This window comes from Oncorhynchus masou, unplaced genomic scaffold (genome assembly GCF_036934945.1).
Source record: "Oncorhynchus masou masou isolate Uvic2021 unplaced genomic scaffold, UVic_Omas_1.1 unplaced_scaffold_1539, whole genome shotgun sequence".
Classification (NCBI taxonomy): domain Eukaryota; kingdom Metazoa; phylum Chordata; class Actinopteri; order Salmoniformes; family Salmonidae; genus Oncorhynchus; species Oncorhynchus masou.
Window position 1 is genome coordinate 111,307 of NW_027005432.1, and position 17,931 is coordinate 129,237.

Below are 17,931 nucleotides of genomic sequence, written 5' to 3' on the forward strand. Positions count from 1 at the left end.
TGGCCCAGCGTCGTCTGGGTTTGGCCGGTGGAGTCCGTCATTGTAAATAAGAATTTGTTCTTAACGGATTTGCCTAGTTAAATGTAGGTAAACAAATAGATAATAATAAAATAGGAGAAAACTGAGGATGGATCAACAACATTGTAGTTACTCCTCAATACTAACCTAATTGACAGAGTGAAAAGGAAGCCTGTACACATTAAAAATATTTCAAAAACATGCATCCGGTTTGCAGTAAGGCACTAAAGTAAAACAGCGAAACAATGTGCCAAAGAAATCGACTTTGTCCTGAATACAAAGTATTATGTTTGGGGAAAATACAACACAACACATTACGGAGTACCACTCCTCATATTTTCAATCATGGTGGTGGCTGCATCATGTTATGAGGACAAGGAAGTTTTTATGATAAAAACAAAACAAAGAGAGTTAAACACAGGCAAACTCCTTTCTAAACTCCTTTCCACCAGACACTGGGAGACAAATTCACCTTTCAGCAGGACAATAAACTCAAACAAGACAAAATATACACTGGAGTTGCTTACCAAGACGACATTGAATGTTACTGTGTGGCCTAGTTAAAGTTTGGACTGAAATCGGCTTGAAAATGTATGGCGACTTGAAAATGGCTGTCTAGCAATGATCAATAACCAACTTGACAGACAGAACTTAAAGATTTTTTTAAAAATTACAAAAATGTGCACATATTGTTCAATCCAGGGGTGCAAAGCTCTTAGAAAGACTCAAACCCAGAAAAACTCACAGCTGTAATCGCTGCCAAAGGTGATTCTAACATGTATTAACTCAGAGGCTTGAACACTTATCAAATCAAGATATATTAGTGTTTATTTATTTTTATGAATACATTTTTTTTCATACATTATTCTTCCACTTTGACATAGAGTATGTCGTGTCTTTGGCTATGCCGGATTAAGTGATATGACATGCTATTCTATGAAATAATTTCTCCGTAATTAATACTACCTAATTGAGCAAATTAGGCTAGTGGTAGCCTAGTGGTTAGAGTGTTGGACTAGTAACCGGAATGTTGCAAGTTCAAACCTCCGAGCTGACAAGGTACAAATCTGTCATTCTGCCCCTGAACAGGCAGTTAAACCCACTGTTCCTAGTCATTGAAAATAAGAATTTGTTCTTAACTGACTTGCTGAGTTAAATAAAGGTTAAAAAAAGGCTGTAATAACATTGTTGTGTGATACTCTGTCTGTTCCTTCCTAACCCTCGTTTGCAGCAGGCATTTACATGGTTAGGAGGTATCACTTCTGTAGTGAATAAGAGGTCAACGTTCATACCATTCTCAACCAGAGTACAGCTTCGTTCTGTAGGTATTATCTGAACCATTCTGACATTGGACCGTCATCCTCGGAACAGGAGGTTACATTGTCGTCAAGGCTTTATATGGGAAGGGAGAGGAGGGCGTGTTAGAAAAATTTTATGGGCCACTGATTGAGCAGAGCCCTACCTTATGAAATCTCACATTTTAGAAGCTACAATCACATTTCATCTCATCACGAATAATTTCATATTCAAACATTTAAATTGAACAACAATTCCATGTGAGTCCGATAACTCTGATGTGTAGACTTTCCACTGTAGAGTTTATGTCATCTTATCATTGATGAGAATGTCTCAGATGACAACCGAACTGACATCATATTCATTAAAGTACCACCGCATATGTTCAATTGGTCGGATTACCAGAATATAGTTAATTTCCTCCCAACTTCCGATGTTCCTTCTATGTTAACCAAGGTGTTTGCAAATGTAACATCAGCAGGGTAGAGAGAGAAAAAGGGGGGGAGAGGTATTTATGACTGTCATAAACCTACCCCCAAGCCAACGTTATGACAAGTATTTTGTGTCGATTGTTAACCAACAATTAAATCCATTTTATCCCACTTTGTAACACAACAAAATGTTGAAAAAGTCAAGTGTTGTGAATACTTTGTGTGTATAGGACAGTGTGTTAGATGAGGGAAATACGCTATAGAATCTCATATGATCTGTACTGGAATGACTGGCAGCCACGGGACAGTGTCTGAGAAACAGTGAGTCAGGTGAGGAGACAAACATAGAATCCTGCCTACATACTCTATCCTTAACACGGCAGTCTCAGCATGGACACCCGGTCACTCTGCAGAATGGTGAATCTCCTATTGTGTTTCATGGAAGGTAAGTAAGCTACAGATGGACTCACGACTACACCATATGTGGATCAAATATTTGTCAGACAAACTGTGGGGTCACACTATTCAGACATATCATTTTGCACTGCATTTTTCAGAAGCAAATGGAAAACAGAAAGCAAAGTTAGGTCAAAGTGAACTTTTTCTAAAGTCTGTTAATCCTTCCTCATTTTCAAAGCATGACTGATTTGGACACCACTACCAGATTGACATTTTGCTTACAGGATTACGGAACGATTCCTGTTTTCAAAATGTGTTTTTATACCATAGTTGAAGTTTGATTAAACATACTTTAAATTGCAGTGATAAAGTTTGTATCACTATTCAATTTAAAGTATCATATGTCAGCTCCAGTTCTCCATCTGTCCTGAGCATTAATAGCATATATTATGACACATCCAGCCCTGGGCGCTGCTTGAACGATGACGGCTGGTCTATGAAGGTTCAGGCGGAGGTGCGTGCCATGGAGGGCTACCCAGTGGTGCTGCCTTGCTCCTTCACCCACCCCCACCACACGCTGCACTCCTCCCTGCAGGTGGTGTGGCGGCTGGGCCACGGCCAGGGCTCTACGGTGCTCTACCACTGCTCCTCTCCCACTGGGGCCAGGACCTGCCAGCCAGGCCCTCAGCAGGACCAGCGTTATCGCCTGGAGGGGAATCCCCGAGAGCACGACCTCTCCTTGCGCATCAACAGCGCCGCCCTGCAGGACAATGGACGCTACTACTGCCGTGTGGAGGTCCCCGGACACGCACACGCCAGCTACGAGGATAAGATGGGCACACGGCTTAGAGTGGAGGGTAGGGGGATTCTGTATATGATGAGTACACTGTAGAATGTAGTACTACAGTTTGTTTTAGACTTTGAAAGCGATCTAATGTCAACTCTATATGGGTTTGTCTGTTTGTCTAATTGTAGATGGATTTATGCGTATTTCATGGCAATGATCGTAATGATTTGGGGTGTCTGTGTTTGCCTTTCATGGTTAGCTGCCCCACGAATCCTGGGCCTGTCAGTGGAGGGAAGTGAGGAAGCTGGCTACAGGGCTCAGTGTCGTGTCCAGGGCTCTCCCCTACCTGACGTCCAGTGGCTGGGGCCTGACCAGCTCATGGAAGGCTCCGACAACTCTCCCTCTCCCAGGAGTCCCTCGAGCAACATCACACCACCAGTCAGCTCCGGGATGTCCTCCCTGGGCAGCAGTACACATGTAGTGCCTCCAACCCCCTGGGGAAGGACCATGCCACCCTGTACATGCTGCCCCCAGGCAGGTGCAGGTCTCTGGTGAGGCCCCTCCGCTGCTGCTCCTGCTCTCCCTCTCCCTGGGGTTCAAGGTGCTCCTGCTGCTGGGGATGGTAGTCTGGCTGCCACAGGGAGGAGGCCCAGCATGGCTCAGATGCTGGTTCAAATGATACACTGTTTGCATACGCATACACACGAATCCAAATGTTTTAACTTCTCATACATTTTTCCATTTGTCTTCAATAAATAATACATTATGGACCTATTTGTATATAATTCGATCCCACCTCATTCCCCACCAAGGGTTTATATGTAATGAATAGAGTGTAAATCATTAGTTTATTGTTTATGAATCTAACTCATTGGTTGACATTTACATTTAAGTCATTTAGCAGACGCTCTTATCCAGAGCGACTTACAAATTGGTGAATTCACCTTCTGACATCCAGTGGAACAGCCACTTTACAATAGTGCATCTAAATCATTTAAGGGGGGGGTGAGAAGGATTACTTTATCCTATCCTAGGTATTCCTTGAAGAGGTGGGGTTTCAGGTGTCTCCGGAAGGTGGTGATTGACTCCGCTGTCCTGGCGTCGTGAGGGAGTTTGTTCCACCATTGGGGGGCCAGAGCAGCGAACAGTTTTGACTGGGCTGAGCGGGAACTGTACTTCCTCAGTGGTAGGGAGGCGAGCAGGCCAGAGGTGGATGAACGCAGTGCCCTTGTTTGGGTGTAGGGCCTGATCAGAGCCTGGAGGTACTGCGGTGCCGTTCCCCTCACAGCTCCGTAGGCAAGCACCATGGTCTTGTAGCGGATGCGAGCTTCAACTGGAAGCCAGTGGAGAGAGCGGAGGAGCGGGGTGACGTGAGAGAACTTGGGAAGGTTGAACACCAGACGGGCTGCGGCGTTCTGGATGAGTTGTAGGGGTTTAATGGCACAGGCAGGGAGCCCAGCCAACAGCGAGTTGCAGTAATCCAGACGGGAGATGACAAGTGCCTGGATTAGGACCTGCGCCGCTTCCTGTGTGAGGCAGGGTCGTACTCTGCGGATGTTGTAGAGCATGAACCTACAGGAACGGGCCACCGCCTTGATGTTAGTTGAGAACAACAAATAATGTTGTGATGATCAAACTATTTGTCAAGCCTCAAAATGGGGGCTACACACAAAACCTCTGTACATTTAAAGGTGAGGATGGTATATTTATTGTGGTTGTGGTGGTTTAAAGAATAGAGCACAAGCATAGCTTGTTTTACAAATATGCCACATTTAATGTCATTTAAGGTAATATAACAAGACGCTGCCATGTGGGGAATTGTGCTCCAGGTGTCTCGTTTCAGCAGGTTTTTAACTTGTTCTTGATACCTTGTCTTGTTGGGGCATTTTGACTGATTTCACATCTATGCTAATATGGCTCAAATTAGCTATCTAGCTAACCAATATCTGTAACAATGTATTTGAGAGACAAGTGCTCATTGTGCAAATGTAGTTTTTTTTATTTTTATAAACATTGAGAATAAATATAGTTTACATGTTGTCAATAGTCTAAGCCAACCAGGTGTTTCGCCCCATTATTGTGCTAGTGTCGGTATCTAGTTAATATCTAGTTAACTCCTCAATATTTCAATTCATATGTTACACCTTATCAAAGACTTTACACAAGACTACAGTAGATACTATTTCATTGATTTGATACAATCAGGTTTGGACCTGCAATATGAATAACAAGTAAAAACAGTCTTATTTGTCAAGAAGTCCTAGATCAGAGACACCAGTCGGTTTCAATAATTCTGGATTGAGACATACAGTACAGCTGTTTAGAGAATATATCTTATGAAATGCCCTTCACAAAGGGGCTTGAACCTAGTGAGTATAATGTATGAAGGGTACTACAGAAAGGGACGTGGTCATGTATGGAGCTCTACTGAAGGGGGAAGTGTAGTGGCTCTCTGTAGCAGACGGCTGGGAGAGCTTCACAGCAGCTCTGGTCGCTCCAGGTATAGTTTCCCTGGGGGTCCAGTGTCATCATGGCACACTGGCCCTGTATGGGGGTCCCTGGCTCGCCCTGGGCCCAGTGACTGAAGGACACAGCAGCCTTGCTCAGCCAGTACCACTGCCCTGTCAGTGAGCTCCGACGGAGGCCTATCCACACCTGACCCTGCGTCTGTCCCTGAATCGGGGTCTCAGACTCCCTCAGTTTATTGGTCACTTGAAGTAGAAACTCTTCTGTGTTCAGGCTGACCAGACTGTAGCCCTGATCTTGGCAGTACTTCAGAGACTCAGGCCAGCCACCCTGCTCATCCCCAAGTGTCACAACCTCTGGCCTCAGCAAACAGCCCTTAGAATCTGTGCATACAAACGCACAAGTGCACGCACACGAGAGAGCAATCAATATATTCCTATAAAAAACTGGCATACAACAGACATGAATGATATGCATAATTCACAGCAATACAACACTATGAAACCTCTACAACACCATACCTGGATCTGTGCTGATGCTGGCAGCCGGATTCCCAAAAACCATGCCGTTTGTCTCTCCCAAGTAGTAAGCAGCCATTTTGGAGGAACTATGCCAGATGACATGCCTCCTGTATTCTGTTCCAAAGTCAATGAGTGCCCAGGAGTACTCGGTCCCCATCATGGGAGTCCATGTGACATCCAGGGCTGTGTTCCCCTGATGCACCCCCTCTGTCCGGGCTGTGGGGGCTACTAACAGGGCTTGGTTCCTCATGGCGTTGAGGGAGTGGAGGAGGTAGCAGGTGGAGAAGCTATGCGTTGGGATGAGGCTGAGGAGTAGGCCTGGTCTGTGGAGGGTCAGGGAGACAAGACTGGAGGTCTTGACCAGGGAGGAGCCACCAGGGAGGAAGGGATAGAAGGGCAGCTCGTGGGAAGACTGCAGTTGGAGGGGCTCTGTAGGGGGTTCGCTGAGTAAACTCACACTTTGGTTGGTCGTCAGCAGGAAGGTAGTTTCATTCAAAGCTCCATTCTCCAAAGAGGGGTGCACAAGGTATTCTGACCCCCAAGCTGTGACAGGGTACAGAGGGCTGAACAGAAAACTACAGGTGCAGTTAGTTGTGGCAGCACATGGGTGGCTGTACAGAACTGCCACGGGGTGGTCGGCCAATACGTGTGGCTCTGGCAGCGATCTATTGAGCCCGAGTTGAACCAGTTGGAACGGCTGGAGTGAGACAGTCTCGTTCTCACCTACTGGCCCTGAGATGGTGACATTGTTAGTTTCTTTATTGTTTATGATGATGAGCCTAAACAAATGGTTCCCTGGGTCTATTTGAGGCTGAGGATGCTTCATCTCAGGTATAGGGGGGACATGGTACTCTGTACCCAAGCTCTCCACCGGTGGGACTACCGTGGCCTGGATGCTTTCACCTCTTTGGCTGATGGCAAGGACACTGATGTCTTTGTTGCTGGTCACATGGATTGTGTTGTTAGAGAACTTTGACCTCTTGAGTTCTGCACTTATCCAACGTGTCTCAATCACAACTTCCTGTGCTGCATTCAGGTTCCTGGTATCTGTGGAACCCAGTTCCCTCATTTTCACAATTACCGTGGTGTCACTGTGTAGTGCTGTGATTACAATTCTGTTGTAAGGCTGAGTGGGATGGTAAAAGGCGATGTTCTCCGGGAACGCAGTGATGAACTCTTTGCCAAAGCTATTAGGAAGAGAGTGTGCTGTGGACACTAAAGAGGGGTAGAAACTGCTAAAACATCCATTTTCAAATGCAAACAAAACAATTCTGCTCCAGGATAAGATTATCTAATTACCAAAAATACCCAAACATGTCGACAGACTTAAGAGTCTGTGTTCCATATTGTTGAACTAATAAAGGAAATTGTATTTTAGGTGACTATGTGCTTGTTGATGATAGAGGTGGAGAACGCTCCAATACTACTAGTGTCATACCAGCAGAGGGGGACATACTACAGGCCTGATCAGCCTGTTTTCCTTTCATTCAACACAGCAGGCTCATCTCAATAGTGTAAAGTGGCTTCCTTTCCTATTCTCCTTTCTTCTCCAGTAATCTGAAAGGACAGGATAGGTGCAAGCTACAGCACCAGTCAAAAGTTTGGACACACCTACTGTACTCATTCAAGGGTTTATTTTCTAATAGTGAAGACATCAAAACTATGAAATAACACATATGGAATAATGTAATAACCAAAAAAGTGTTAAACAAATCAAAATATATTTCATATTATTTGAGATTCTTCAAAGTAGCCACCATTTGCCTTGATGACAGCTTTGCACACTCTTTCCATTCTCTCAACCAGCTTCATGAGGCAGTCACCTGGAATGCATTTCAATTAACAGGTGTGCTTCATGGAATTTCTTTCCTTCTTAATGCGTTTTAGCCAATCAGTTGTGTTGTGACAAGGTAGGGTTGGTATACAGAAGATTGCCCTATTTGGTAAAGACCAAGTCCATATTATGGCAAGAACAGCTCAAATAAGCAAAGAGAAACGACAGTCCATCATTCCATCATTACTTTAAGACATGAAGGTCAGTCAATACGGAAAATGTCAATAACTTTGATAGTTTCTTCAAGAGCAGTTGTAAAAACCATCAACCGCTATGATGAAACTGGCTCTCGTGAGGACCGGCACAGGAAAGTAAGACCCAGAGTTACCGCTGCTGCAGAGGATAAGTTTAGATTTACCAGCCTCAGAAATTGCAGCCCAAATAAATGTTTCACAGGGTTCAAGTAACAGACACATCTCAACATCAACTGTTCAGAGGAGACTGCGTGAATCAGGCCTTCATGATCGAATTGCTGCAAAGAAACCACTACTAAAGGACACCAACAATAAGAAGAGACTTGCTTGGGGCAAGAAACATGAACAATGGACATTAGACCGGTGGAAAATAAACTTTATTTTGTCATATGTGCCGAATACAACAGGAACTGTGAAATACTTACTTACAAGCCCGTAACCAACAATGCAGTTCAAGAAATAGTTAAGAAAATATTTACCAAATAAACTAAAGTAAAAAATAACATTAATGAGGCTATTTACAGGGGGTACCGGTACCAAGGGAAGTGTCAATGTAAATAGTCCGGGTGGCCATTTGATTAATTGTTCAGCAGTCTTATGGCTTGAGGAGTAGAAGCTGTTGAGGAGCCTTTCGGTCCTAGACTTGGCGCTCCGGTACCGCTTGCCGTGCGAACAGTCTATGACTTGGGTGACTGGAGTCTGACATTTTTTTGGGGCTTTCCTCTGACACCGCCTAGTATATATGTCCTGGATGGAAGGAAGCTTGGCCCCAGTGATGTACTGGGCCGTACGTAATACCCTCTGTAGCGCCTTATGGTCAAATGCCGAGCAGTTGCCATACCAGGCGGTGATGCAACTGGTCAGGATGCTCTCGATGGTGCAGCTGTAGAACGTTTTGAGGATCTGGGGACCCATGGCAAATATTTTCAGTCTCCTGAGGGGGAAAAGGTGTTGTTGTGCCCTCTCTTTGGTGTGTTTGGACCATGTTAGTTTGTTGGTGATGTGGACACCAAGGAACTTAACTCTCGACCCGCTCCACTTCAGCCCCATCAATGTTAATTGGGGCCCCTTCGCCCGCCTATTCCTGTAGTCCACGACCAGCTCCTTTGTCTTGCTCACATTGAGGGAGAGGTTGTTGTCCTGGCACCACACTGCCACGTCTCTGACCTCCTCCCTATAGGCAGTCTCATTCTGTTGGTAATCAGGCCTACCACTGTTGTGTCGTCAGCAAAAGTAATGATGGTGTTGGAGTCGTGTTTGGCCATGCAGTTGTGGGTGAACAGGGAGTACAGGAGGGGACTAAGCGCGCACCCCTGAGGGGCTCCAGTGTTGAGGATCAGTGTGGCAGACGTGTTGTTGCTTTACCCTTACCATCTGGGGGCGGCCCATCAGGATGTCCAGGATCCAGTTGCATAGGGAGGTGTTTAGTCCCAGGGTCCTTTGGTCTGAAGAGTCCAAATGTGAGATTTTTGGTTCCAACCGCTGTGTCTTTGTGAGATGCAGAGTAGGTGAACAGATGATCTCTGCATGTGTAGTTCCCACCGTGAAGCATTGAGGAGGATGTGTGATGGTGTGGGGGTGCTTTGCTGCTGACACGGTCAGTGATTCATTTAGAATTCAAGGCACACTTAACGAGCATGGCTACCACAGCATTCTGCAGCGATATACCATCCCATCTGGTTTGCTCTTAGAGTGACTATCATTTGTTTTTCAACAGAACAATGACCCAACACACCTCCAGGCTGTGTAAGGGCTATTTGACCAAGAAGCAGAGTGATGGAGTGCTGCATCAGATGACCTGGCCTCCACAATCACCCAACCTCAACCCAATTGAGATGGTTTGGGATGAGTTGGACCACAGAGTGAAGGAAAAGCAGCCAACAAGTGCTCAGCATATGTGGGAAAAGAATTCCAAGTGAAGCTGATTGAGAGAATGACAAGAGTGTGCAAAGCTGTCATCAATGCAAAGGATGGCTCCTTTGAAGAATCTCAAATATAAAATATATTTTGATTTGTTTAAGACATTTTTGGTTACTACGCAATGCCATGTGTTATGTAATAGTTTTAATGTCTTCACTATTATTCTACAATGTAAAAAATAGTAAAAATAAAGAAAAACCCTTGAATGAGTAGGTGTGTCTACACTTTGGACTGGTACTGTATATTGACAGGATAGCTGAAAGCTATATGGTGGATGAATTTGCTTCCACCCTGTTCAGTCAGTTTTTCAAAGGAGATGATGAGATGTATTTATTGAGATGAACCCAGTTTGTATTTTCTTCAGCATTTACAGCATCTATAATGACAGAGTAACTTTGTAAAAAGTCCTAAAACAGGTCACAGTCATGTAGAGAGATACTGTATGGGATTGGTTCACCTGAGTCAAATGCTGCCAGGACCAGGAGAACGACTGGCACCACTCCCATGGTTGTGACGAGGGCCATGGCCGCGAAAGCCAGAAGGGAGCAGGGGGGGTGTCAGATGGGTCGTCGAGGTTGGCAGGTAACTGGGCTGTGAAGGCAAATATTAGTTTCATTTGTTACAATTTCAGAAACATAGCAAAACAGCCCTGTCATCTAATATTTATGTGGCCGTTGGTTGTGGTTGTTTAGGTAGCAGTTTTGTTTAGGCACACTGTGGGTTGTTTACATATCAACCAATTTCCCTTAGCCCAAATTTGACCATATGCTTTGGCAAAGAAAACATTGGAAACAGGAGGCCTACAGGCCAACTCCTATTGTTGCCATGGCAGGTCTTTGAGGACAGGAAGTCATTTGCATCTCTGACAGGTCCTGTCATTTGAGAAAGGTGTGTAGCCAAAGTTGATGGATAAGGCTAGTTTCAACATACAGTGGGGCAAAAAAGTATCTAGTCAGCCACCAATTGTGAAAGTTTTCCCACTTAAAAAGATGAGGCCTGTAATTTTCATCATAGGTACACTTCAACTATGACAGACAAAATGAAGAAAAAAAATCCAGAAAATCACATTGTAGGATTTTTAATGAATTTATTTGCAAATTATGGTGGAAAATAAGTATTTGGTCAATAACAAAAGTTTCTCAATACCCTTTGTTGGCAATGACAGAGGTCAAAAGTTTTCTGTAAGTCTTCACAAGGTTCACACACTGTTGCTGTTATTTTGGCCCATTCCTCCATGCAGATCTCCTCTAGAGCAGTGATTTTTGGGGGCTGTTGCTGGGCAACATGGACATTCAACTCCCTCCAAAGACTTTCTATGGGGTTGAGATCTGGAGACTGGCTAGGCCACTCCAGGACCTTGAAATGCTTTTTACGAAGCCACTCCTTTGTTGCCCGGCAGTGTGTTTGGGATCATTGTCATGCTGAAAGACCCAGCCACGTTTCATCTTCAATGCCCTTGCTGATGGAAGGAGGTTTTCACTCAAAATCTCACGATACATGGCCACATTCATTCTTTCCTTTACACGGATCAGTCGTCCTGGTCCCTTTGCAGAAAAACAGCCCCAAAGCACGATGTTTCCACCCCCATGCTTCACAGTAGGTATGGTGTTCTTTGGATGCAACTCAGCATTCTTTATCCTCCAAACAAAAAAAGTTATATTTTGGTTTCATCTGACCATATGACATTCTCCCAATCTTCTTCTGGATCATCCAAATGCTCTCTAGCAAACTTCAGACGGGCCTGGACATGTACTGGCTTAATCTCTTGAAGCTAGGGGGCACTATTTTTATGTTTGGAAAAATAACGTTCCCAAAGTAAACAGCCTATTTCTCAGGACCAGGTGCTAGAATATGCATATAATTGACAGATGATAGAATACACTCAAGTTTCCAAAACGGTAAAAATATTGTCTGTGAGTATAACAGAACTGATATAGCAGGCGAAAGCCTGAGGAAGTGCCTCTTATTTTGAAACCTCTGTGTTCCTATGCATGTCTATCCTCCATTTAAAGGGATATCAACCAGATTCCTTTTTTTGTGGCTTCCCTAATGTGTCAACAGTCTTTAGACATAGTTTCAGGCTTTTATTTTAAAAAATGAGCGTGAAGGATCACATTGCGTAAGTGGAGAGGTGGGGGCTCTCAGAGTGAGTTTGTGCGCAATTGAGTAAAGCCGACATTGTTCCTCCCGCTGTTATGGAAAAAGCTACACACTCGGTAGATATATTATCGAATATATACTTTAAAAACTACCTGAGGAATGATTATAAAAAACGTTTGACATGTTTCTGTGGACATTATGAAGACTATTTGGAATTTCCGTCTGCGTTGTCGTGACCACTCTTTCCTGTGGATTTCTGAACATAACGCGACAAACAAATGTCGGTATTTTGGGTATAAAAATAATCTTTATGGAACAAAAGGTGTGTAACTGGGAGTCTCGTGAGTGAAAACGTCCGAAGATCATCAAAAGTAAACAGTTGATTTGATTGCTTTTCTGATTTTCGTGACCAAGCTTCCTGATGCTAAGTGTACATAATGCTATGCTAGGCTATCGATAAACTTACACAAACGCTTGGATTGCTTTCGCAGTAAAGCATAATTTCAAAATCTGAGACGACAGGTGGATTAACAAGCTAAACTGTGTTTCGCAATATTGCACTTGTGATTTCATGAATATGAATATTTTTTAGTAATATTACTTGACTGTTGTGCTATGCTATTCAGCGGTTGCTGAAGAAAATGATCCCGCTACAGGGATGGGTAGTGTCAAGAAGTTTTAAGCAGGGGGACACGTCTGGCACTGCAGGATTTGAGTACCTGGCGGCGTAGTGTTACTGATGGTAGGCTTTGTTACTTTGGTCCCAGCTCTCTGCAGGTCATTCACTAGGTCCCCCCGTGTGGTTCTGGGATTTTTGCTCACCGTTCTTGTGATCATTTTGACCCCACCGGGTGAGATCTTGCGTGGAGCCCCAGATCGAGGGAGATTATCAGTGGTCTTGTATGTCTTCCATTTCCTAATAATTGCTCCCACAGTTGATTTCTTCAAACCAAGCTGCTTACCAATTGCAGATTCAGTCTTCCCAGCCTGGTGCAGGTCTACAATTTTGTTTCTGGTGTCCTTTGACAGCTCTTTGGTCTTGGCCATAGTGGCGTTTGGAGTGTGACTGTTTGAGGTTGTGGACAGGTGACTTTTATACTGATAACAAGTTCAAACAGGTGCCATTAATACAGGTAACGAGTGGAGGACAGAGGAGCCTCTTAAAGAAGTTACAGGTCTGTGAGAGCCAGAAATCTTGCTTGTTTGTAGGTGACCAAATACTTATTTTCCACCATAATTTTCAAATAAATTCATTAAAAATCCTACAATGTGATTTTCTGGATTTTTTCATTTTGTCTGTCATAGTTGAAGTGTACCTATGATGAAAATTACAGGCCTCTCATCTTTTAAGAGGGAGAACTTGCACAATTGGTGGCTGACTAAATACTTTTTTGCCCCACTGTAAATAGGCAATAGCATAAATACTTTGAGTGAAAACGATTGAGCCTAAATCTGTGACAAGTGAATTCCAGCCTTACTCCTCAGATGATTATACAGATTTTTACTAAAGTTAATACAGTAAATACACTGAGTGTACAAAACATTAGGAACACCCTCCTTACATTGAGTTGCACCCCCTTTGCCCTCAGAACAGCCTCACTTCGACAGGCATGGACTCTACAAGATGTCAAAAGCATTCCACAGGGATGCTGGACTATGTTGATTACAACGCTTCCCACAGTTGTCAATTTGGCTGCATGTCCTAATACTTGTACACGGTGTATATTTGGGTATCTCCAATTGAGCAAAATAGTTTTAGTGGCCCCCCTTTTGATGACGGAGAGAAACATGTACGCTTGAAAGTACATTTCCTGCAATTCTACACATTTTGCCATGGGGAAGAGAAACATTTTGTAGTTTTAAAGCACATTTCCTGCAATTCTTCCCATTTTACCTTAGGGTGGAGATAAAATTGTTTTCAGTTTTAAAGCTAATTTCATGCAATTCTACACATTTTTCCATCACTTATGCCATGTTAATGATATCTGAGTGAGAGTGACTAACAAAATCAATGGGGCCCCCTAGTGGTCAGGACCCCTGAGAATGTGCCCTGCGTGCCCGGTTGGTATTCGGCCATGATTACTACAAGTTTAGATAACTGGCAAGACCAACTTTCCAATCTAAAATTGTTACCTGACATGGCTAATTGAGTGACTGTCAGTGAATGACAAAACAAGTGAAAGACTGCTGATGCACAACCAAATTTCAAGTTTGCACCTTGTGTATTCTACTATTCTAACTCTCAATAGTAAGTTGAGACCCCGACTGAGTTCGGGGCCCCTAAGCACCCTCTTATGTTGCTTATGCCTAGAGCCGGCCCTGGGGATCTCTTCAGAAATACATGTTTCATAAACACCACTCGTTCATTACTTTACATGTATTACCTTTAATTGTTTGTTTTTATTTAAGCATTATTACAGATTTATACAGAATAATTATTTAACAAGATTGAGTTATTTAAAAAAGCTATCAAACATTGATATGCTACATTTGTAGAAGCTTAAAGACACTCCGTATCCTCTTACCTTGGGGCAGAAACACTCTCTTCACCTTCCCTCAGTTAACTGACTCTCGTAGACTCTGTCTTGCTTTTTCCTCCTTGGAAACACTGACACATTTGACAGTCAAACTCTTGACATTTGACAACTCTTTGCATAGAAGCAGACAGAGGCCTGGAGGACTGGGAGGCGAGGGTGAAAGGTGACAAAGGAAAAGGTTAAGTAAATGGTCATAGCACCTGCACTATGACACATCCAATTCCATTTAATAGCTTGTTGCCATTACTACATGTCAGCACTCTGATGTTGAATTGTATATTTTTGAAAGTAATGTTGAAATTCAGTTTTAAATTATTTTAAATGACTGAGAATGAAAAAGGAGTCGACCCCAGTTCTTTAAAATGTTTGTGAAACATTGTCTGCATCGTGCATGGCACAACTGCCCTTTTTTGGCCTCTAAAGTCTACCAGGTTGAAGTATATTAAAGCAATAAGGCCCGAGGGGTGTGTGGTACATGGCCATTGGTTGTAATATGAAATAGAGGTCAACCGATTAATCTGCATTTTTGGATGCCGATTATGGCCGATTAAATTGCATTCCATGAGGAAACTGCGGGGCAGGCTGAGCACCTGTTATGCGAGTGCAGCAAGGAGCCAAGGTAAATTGCTAGCTAGCATTAAACTTACCTTATAAAAAAAACAATCAATCTTCACAATCACTAGTTAACTACACATGGTTGATGATATTACTAGATTAACGAGCTTGTCCTGCGTTGCATATAATCAATACGGCGCCTGTTAATTTATCATCGAATCACAGGCTACTTTGCCAAACAGGTGATGTTTTAACAAAAGCGCATTCGCAAAAAAGCACAATCATTGCAGGAATGTACTTAACCATAAACATCAATGCCTTTCTTAAAATCAATACACAGAAGTATATATTTTTAAACTTGCATATTTAGTTAAAATAAATGAATGTTAGCAGGCAATATTAACTAGGGAAATTGTGTCACTTCTCTTGTGTTTATTGCATGCAAAGTCAGGGTATACGGAACCGTTTGGGCCGCCTGGCTCGTTGCGAACTAATTTGCCATAATTCTACATAATTATGACATAACATTGAAGGTTGTGTAATGTAACAGCAATATTTAGACTTAGGGTTGCAACCCGTTCGATAAAATACGGAACGTTTATTCTTTCAGTGAAATACGGAAACGTTTTGTTTTCTAAATGATAGTTTCCGGATTTGACCATATTAATGCCCAAAGGCTTGTATTTCTGTGTTTATTGTATTATAATTAAGTCTATGATTTGATATTTGATAGAGCAGTCTGACAGAGGTGGTAGGCAGCAGCAGGCTCGTAAACGTTCATTCAAACTCACTGCGTTTTGTCAGCAGCTCTTAGCAATGCTTGACAGCGCGGTGTATGACTTCAAGCCTATCAACTCCTGAGATTAGGCTGGTAATACTCAAGTGCCTATTAGAACATCCAATAGTCAAAGATACGAAATACAAATGGTATAGAGAGAAACAGTCGACGTGACATAATTCCTATATTAACTACAACCTAAAACGTCTTTACTGGGAATATTGAATATTTAAACCAAATTGAGCATGTTTTATTATTTATTTGAGACTAAATAGATTTTATTTACGTATTATATTAAGTTAAAATAAGTGTTCATACAGTATTGTTGTAATTGTCATTATTACAAATATATATATAAAAATCGGCATCGGCTTTTTTTGGTCCTCCAATAAATCGGTATCGCGTTGAAAAATCATAATCAGTCGACCCCTAATATAAATGCTACATGGCCACGCAGAGTGCCTGGATACGGCCCTTAGCCGTGGTATATTGGATATGTACCACAAACCTCCGAGGTGCCTTATTGCTATTATTAACTGGCTACCAACGTAATTAGATGTAAAAATAAAAGTGGTGTCATACCTGTGGTATACCATGGCTTTCAGACAAATCAGCATTCAGGGCTCAGACCAACCAGTTTATAATATAGGGGTGATTGGGCTTTATTTTAAAGGGTTTCTTATCAACACCAAACGTGGGTGTGTGTGTACTGTGTACCAAAAACAATCACTTTGAATAGTAAATGAGCTTTCAAATCATTGCGCACACGATTTCCATAGAAGCACAAACCAAACTGAATAGTCATCTGAAATATCTGAACACTTAAATCTGAGTTTGTGCAGAGAAGCCTATTTGGTATTGATAAGGGGAACCAGATGTAGTCACTAGAATAGAGGGACTCAACACCGACTGCTGCTTCCTTTTAAAGTGGCAATCTGCAGCTCCAACAATAACAAAGCGGACACCTGCCACTGAGGGGGTGGGGCTGGATAAATGTTACCACTCAAATGGAGAGAGCAATGATACCAGTACTAACCATCCATGACATCAAAATAATAGTTTTACCATGTTTTGAGGCTATAACATGGTTACATTTAAATTGTTTACTAAGGAATAAAACAAGCTTTTGGGTTCGGATGTGGAACGTCAGGTTAAACTAAGCTATAAGTATTTATAAGTTATATTCTTCAAGACTCAATGGATATATTTAAAAGTAAAACATTTAAAATAAAAAAATGATGAATGCCACATTCAAAACAACAGGGAACTCTGGGGGGAAAAATGGGCTCCGTCGGGGAAATATCGATTTGAAAGGTCATCCAACTCAGGAAGTAGGGCCTCTTTCTAGAGCGCCAACTTCCCAATCTGAAGATCACCGACGTCATGATTTGACCTCTTATTTTTCTGAGCCATTTAGAAGTTACAGTGCATTCAGATCCCTTCATTTTTTCCACATTTTGTTAGACTTATTCTAAAATGGATTCAATGTTTTAATCCATAATGACAAAGCGATAACAGTTTTGTAGACATTTTTGCAAATGTAATAAAAAACAACAACAAATAACTTAATTACATAAGTATTTAGACCCTTTGCTATGAGACTCAAAATTGAGCTCAGGTGCATCCTGTTTCCATTAATCATCCTTTAGATGTTTCTACAACTTGGAGTCCACCTGTGGTACTGTAAATTCAATTAATTGGACATGATTTGGAAAGGCACACACACACACACACACCTGTCTATATAAATGTCCCACAGATGACAGTGCATGTCGGCAGGGTAGCCTAGTGGTTAGAGAGTTGGACTAGTAACCGGAAGGGTGCACCGCTCATCACCTGGCCAATACCAATCCTTACAGTAAAGCATGGTGGTGGCAGCATCATGCTGTGGGGATGCTTTTCAGCAGGAGGGACAGAGACGAGTCACAATTGAGGGAAATATTAACAGAACAAAGTACAGAGAGAGATCCTTGATGAAAACCTGCTCCAGAGCGCTCAGGACCTCAGAATGGGGTGAAGGTTCACCTTCCAACAGGACAACGACCCCAGGCACACAGCCAAGACAATGCAAATCAAATCAAAGTTTGTCACGTGC

General features: G+C 42.8%; 1 long non-coding RNA gene and 1 pseudogene across 1 annotated transcript; one reads left to right on the plus strand and one right to left on the minus strand.

The window, feature by feature from the left end:
* Positions 1-2,031: 2,031 nt before the first annotated feature.
* Positions 2,032-3,767, plus strand: LOC135531176 (sialic acid-binding Ig-like lectin 15; annotated as a pseudogene).
* Positions 3,768-6,512: 2,745 nt separating this feature from the next.
* On the minus strand, positions 6,513-16,463 carry LOC135531167 (uncharacterized). Its single transcript, XR_010453964.1, has 4 exons — positions 16,419-16,463; positions 14,492-14,646; positions 10,324-10,457; positions 6,513-7,133 (listed from the first exon to the last, which is right to left on the minus strand). It is a non-coding gene; the product is annotated as an uncharacterized LOC135531167 (long non-coding RNA).
* Positions 16,464-17,931: the final 1,468 nt, after the last annotated feature.